Genomic DNA, 6,326 nt, shown 5'->3' on the forward strand with positions numbered 1-6,326 from the left:
TCATTCATCTATCCATTAAATAAGGCTTGATTAAGATGCTGCTATGAACATACAGAACAATATTCTAGGTTATGGAAAACATATATTGATGTCTCTACATGCATGTGTTTAGTATAGAGATAATGTTTGTATATATCTATATCTATTTTATCTACTTACCTATCTATCTAGTCAGTTCTGCTATAATGCAACACATATGTTCTCCAAAAGCACCATGCTTTGCAAAATTCCACAAAAACAAACAAGCAAATGAAAAAAAATTTACTTACGAGAAAATGGGGTGGGAGCACAATGCTTAAAATCTTTGTAAGTGGCATTTAATAAAAAGAGGAATCTAACAAAATGATAGATTTATAACTTATTTATTCATGATAAATAGATTTTTTTAATACATTAATTAATGGTGCAATCTGTGGTCTCAGGCTGCTGTTCAGCTTTCATTGCACTTCCAACTGACCAGGCCAACAAAGTCCCTTGAAAGTTTGGAGACTTTAGTGGAATGTGGTGATGAGGATGTGAAACAGTCATCCTCTACTTAGCTCCTATTGCACCAGAAGGTATATAATAAATATAGTATTTTACCTTGATGAAGATCTAGGATCTCTTTGTAAAAGTGGTCATCTAGAAGGGTTGAAACTTGTATTTTCCTTATTTCTTACATAAGAAACCATGCATAATTCTTTTTATGCTAAACATGGTCCATAATATATTAATCAGTTTAAGAAAAATTTGTGTTCTTGAAACAAATATTATAGTGGATCAGTATATAAATATTTATACATACATAATACACATACATACATACATAATATGTATGTATATGTATATATGAAATGTAATCAATATAATAGGTATAGAGCATATGTGTATATATGTATATATTATATTTACTTATCAAGTATACACACGTACTTTCTGTGTGTTCATATTCATGTATAAATAGATGCATGTATACTATTCTTGTATATATAAGTATTTATATGAAAATACACACATACAAACATATAATTCCAGTCCTCACATATAAAAAGTCTAAAATAGTATATGAATCAGGTCCCTTTGAAGACATTCTTACTGATTAGTAGGAATGAAAGAAGATCATGTAATGCGTAGCATTCATATTGTGTTTGAAAAATGTTTAAAGGATGTTAGATGATAGGTGAAGTAGTGGTATAAGTTATTTTCAGTATAAATCCTTCACCCATAACATCAATACCACTAGAAATGCATAAGATTAATAACTGACATTTTAGCAAGAACAAGAAACAAAACACATTTATACAATGTAATATTTTCCAAAATAATATCAGTGTTGATATGCTGAATTTCCTCATTATCCTAACCATCCATAGCCAGAATTCTTGCTACAAACTCAGGAGGAAAAAAAGAAAAAGCCAAAAGACATTCGTTTCATGATTCAGTTATGATGACCTCCTTCCTGCTCCTTCATAGTAGTGATTCAGTCTGAACTCCCCACATACTGTAACACAAAAATATTAAATGTGTCTAATCTCTTGAAATAAAAGAGAATTCAATCATGATAAACAAAAGAAAAATCTAGAAGCTGTTGGGCTGACTAGAAGAAAAAGTATTTCCATGTCAGAAGAAAAGAACTAGAAAACCCTCTATATGATCATCTCCCCATGGAGTTACTGCAAAGCAGGGATCAAGTTAAGTCCAAATAGTGCTAAAATTGAACAGGCTAAAGATACCAAATTTAAAGTCTGAGGAGAAAATGTGTCATTGCAATTGAGGGAGAAGAGGCAAATAGATTAAAGGCATCACATAATCTACCAGTAATCAAAATAAGTGACAAAAGACAAAAAGACTAAGACAGAAAACCTGGGTAGGAGTACATTTTTAGAACAGAAAGATCAGCACTTTTATGCATAACGAAAAAAAGAAAACTGAGAAACTAACCTTCAAAAGGGTATACAACATAAATAAATAGTATTCTATTAAGAAAAGCCAAGGGCAACTTGGTAGCACAATGGAGAGAGTGCTGGGAGTAGAGTCAGGAAGATTCATCTCCTTGAGTACAAATCTAGCCTCAGATGCTTAGCCTAGACAAGTCACACAACCCTGTTTGTCTCAGTTTCTTCATCTGTCAAATGAATTGGAGAAGGAAATGGCAGAACATTCCAATACATTTGTAAAGAAGACCCCAAATGGGGTCCCAAAGAGTTGAATATGACTAAAAATAATTGAACAACAAGAAAAACAATGGAAAACCACAAATCTCAACATAAAGTGAAGTCTGGAATTGAACTTGAAAACAAGATATGCAAAGATAAGTTAAGGATAAATACTAGTTCTCTTGTAGTAAATAATATCAGAAAAGTATGCCCAAAGAAAATAGGAGACAAAGGTATTGATTGTTATTCATCAACAAAGAGCACCATGACATTAGAAAGATGAGGCCATGACTTGTTAGTAGATTGAATTTAAGTGAGGGAAGGCTGTATAAGCTCACCAGACTTATTTTTTCCTCTGGAGCAATCTAGGTCCAATGGCAAGATATAAATTAGGATGATTGGAGATGGCCCCTAGGAGACAAAGTACACTAGATTCCACATGTATCTGACAGAAAGAAACTTCAGGTTTAAAACATCAGTGCATGTAGTGATTAAATTCCAGATTTTCAATGTCAAATATATGTTTCAAGCAGCCAAATGAGAAGGCTTCATTAATTAAGGAGCAGCAAATCAAATTTCCTAGGAATATTCTATATGAGAAATTAAAGAATAAAATTTAAGATGATATTCCAAAGAAGAGAATATTGGGACACACTACAAAATCAATTATCCTATAAATGTAAAACTAATTATCATTGATAAAAGCTGCTTTAAATTAAAGTATTTGCATTGTTATTTAAAAAAAAAGTATAAGGCAATGAAAAAAGAAGATATGAAATGAAAGGACCTGAGGTAGAAGCTATCATTAATAAGGAGAGGGGCATGAAGATGACTAAAGACTTTTATTCCTAGATCTAGAATGTCTATTTTCACACCATCTAGAAATGAATTTTGTAGTAAAAAAAAAAAATACCTCTGGACCACAAACATGAGTGATAAACATCAGGAACTGAAACATGACATGCAAAGACATTACTTTAAAAGGCTTTTGGAACAATTCTTCCCCTTTCCTTTGTCAAAAATAATCTCTGGGACGCATTTCCGGCAATGATGGCGGCGCCCATTGCGGGTGGGGGTGGGCGGAGGCGTGGGTCGTGAGGCCCGTGGAGATTTCTACCAGCTGTCCGGGATACACCTCCTAGTGGGCCGCTACCTGGAGGCAGGGGCAGAGGGCTTGCGGTGGCAAGCGGCTGCCCTTATTGGTACATGCAGCCAGAATGTGGCAGCCATCCAGGAGCAGGTGCTGGGCCTGGGTGCCCTACGAAAGCTCCTTCACCTGCTTGATTGAGACCCCTGCGACACAGTGCGAGTGAAGGCCCTCTATGCCATTTCTTGCCTGGTCCGGGAACAAGAAGCTGGCCTGCGCCAGTTCCTTCGCCTTGACGGCTTTACTGTGCTGATGCGGGCAATGCAGAGGGATGTGGTGAAGCTGAAGGTGAAGTCGGCCTTCCTTCTGCAGAACCGGCTGGTGGGCCACCTTGAGCACAAAAGCACCCTGTGCACCATGGGAATGGTCCAGCAGCTGGTGGCCCTGAGCCGCACAAAGCACAGCCCCTTCCGCGAGCATGTGCTGGGGGCACTTTGCGGGGTGGTGACAGATTTTCCCCGAGGGATCCGGGAATGCCGGGAGCCTGAACTGGGGTTCGAGGAACTCCTTCGACATCGGTGTCAGCTGCTACAACAGCATGAAGAGTACCAGCAGGAGCTGGAGTTTTGCGAAAAGCTGCTGCAGGCGAGCTTCTCCCCCACGGATGACAGCATGGACCGGTGAATGCTGGGGAGGGACCAAGGGGCGCCGCGCCCCACAGCATGGATGCTGCCAAGCCCAAGGCGGCGGAGGAGGCCGCCCGGGAACTCTCCCCCCTCCTGGCTCTGCCTCCCCGCCAAAATAATAATAATGATAATAATAATAATTTCTGAATGAGACTTTTAAAGAATATTTGTGAATATGTGAATTTATATCTGTATCTACCTTTATTTCCATATCAATCTATTGATCTATAGATTTATCTATCTGCCTATATACAGATATAGATAGATATACATCAATGATATATGTGTGTATTGTTTTTAAAGATCACATGATATCTTTTAAAACAGATTATTACTACAGCAAAAGAATCGCAGATAAATGCCAAAAAGGCGAAATATTTAATAAAAATTTTGCAAACTATAATTCAATTATAAAAAGTGACAATTAGGAAACACAAGGGATACAAATATCAATTGAGACTAAAACATAATTTGAATAATGAGTGATTTAAAGAACAAATCATAGAAGTAATTAGTAATTGTAAAACAGGAATAAATATATCTTAATAAAAGAGAAAAAAACTATAACTCATTTGTGGAAATATAGCAAAGTCACTCGGATGAAAATTTATATTCCTGAAAACATAAACTAACAAAATATAAAAAGAAAAGATTAAGTGAGAAAGCAATTAAAATTATTAAAGAAAAAAAATAAACCCTACACCAAGGCAAAACCAAAAAAAAAAAAAACTATCAGTAACTTCTATGAATAGAGATCATCACATTCTCTGACTTTTAAAGTCTGAGATACTTACACTTAAGTATCTTAAGTTAAGTAACTTGCTCAACATTGCACAGCCTTTATCTGCAAAGGTAGGACTTAAATTTAGGTCTTCCTAAATATCTAATATCTACTTGTTGGATGTTGATGCACAAGATTTAATAATTCCTAGCAAATAGACTAAGCAATTTAGCAAGACAGAAATTGAAAAACAAATCCATTATGACGAAGTTGGATTTATATCAGTGATGAAATTAAATGGTTTGATATTAGGAAAATAATGAGCACACTTAATTAAACAAACAAGAAAACACCCAAAACCATGTGTATAAATATATAGATGAAGAAAAACGTTCTTAAAAATAAAACATTCATTTATACTAGAGAGAGAGGCAGAGATGGAAAGAGCCTTAAAAAGCCTAGGTATAGAAAGGCCCTTTTTGAAATTCTAAGATGTATGCATTTACAAACAAGCACTAACATTATTGTCAAATTAGAAGCACTGAAAGATTTCATAGTCAATACAAAGGTAAAGCTACGATATATCCTTTCAATACAATTATTTTAGATAGTACTATAAATACTACTACTAATAATATGACAAGAGAAAGGTCTTGTAAGCCTAAAAAACAGCAGTTTTTAAAATTCTTATTTGAATATGAGATTGAACTTTATTTAGAAAACCTTAGAAAATGTAGAAAAAGAAAATTGTTTGCTTAAGTAAAATAGATAAACTAAAACTAACTCTATATATACTGACAATATTTCTATATAGGAATAACATAATCTATGAAATAGAAAAAGAACTCTTATTCCAAACTGCTACAAAATATATAAAGAATTTAGCAGTCAAGCTACCAAGATACATTAGTTAATTATATACATAAAATTACAAAGCATATTGTAGAAATAAAGGAAGACAAACTGAGGAGATATTCATTATCCATTTTTGAATCATGCAATGAAGAAAAATTTATCAATCTGCCAAATACTTAAAGTACATGGAAACTCTATGTAAACTTTCAGTTAGATCAGGAGATGTGGCTCTTCCTTTCATTCTGGAAATGAAAAACGTTTTTTTTTTTTAATTTGTACAGAGTAAATATGGAAATTTGTTGTTCCCGACTATACATGCTTGTAACAAGCAGGGAAAAAGCAAAATGCCTGTAACCAGTTTCTAATTGTGCCCACTCCACCACCTCCTAGTCCACCACTATTTCATTTGGGGCACTCTGTGTTTATCTGTTCAGGCTCTACTGTATCACCATGGCTCTCAGCATGGAAGGCTTCAGATGTACTGTCAGAGCAGCTTCTCATTAAGGGAGCTATCCAAAGCAGCAGACCACCTTTGCTTAAATTGACTATGAGTCAGATAGAAAAGATCCTCTGGTACCTTCTTCACGGCCTATACCTGCTTATAACTTTCCTTCTGGTCTTACACACTTTACTTATATCCTCTGGCTACTTATACACACGTGGAAGCTATCCTCAGCTAACTTTTATGTCTATAGTCTGACCCTACTTATGCCTTCCCAGGCTTTAACTATGGTTTATGCATGGAAGCTTCCTCAGGACCATATGCTTGTCTCTACCCAGATTCTCCACAGTCAAAACACCCAATCCAACTAGTGATTCTTTACAACTCCTGCCTTTTATCA

General features: G+C 35.3%; 1 pseudogene; it reads left to right on the plus strand.

The window, feature by feature from the left end:
* The first annotated feature begins 2,223 nt into the window (after positions 1–2,223).
* LOC138173889 (hsp70-binding protein 1 pseudogene) lies at positions 2,224–3,906 on the plus strand (annotated as a pseudogene).
* Positions 3,907–6,326: the final 2,420 nt, after the last annotated feature.

Source organism: Petaurus breviceps, unplaced genomic scaffold (genome assembly GCF_028583685.1).
Source record: "Petaurus breviceps papuanus isolate PSGF00001 unplaced genomic scaffold, PetGlider_PUasm1.0 66, whole genome shotgun sequence".
Taxonomy (NCBI): Eukaryota; Metazoa; Chordata; class Mammalia; order Diprotodontia; family Petauridae; genus Petaurus; species Petaurus breviceps.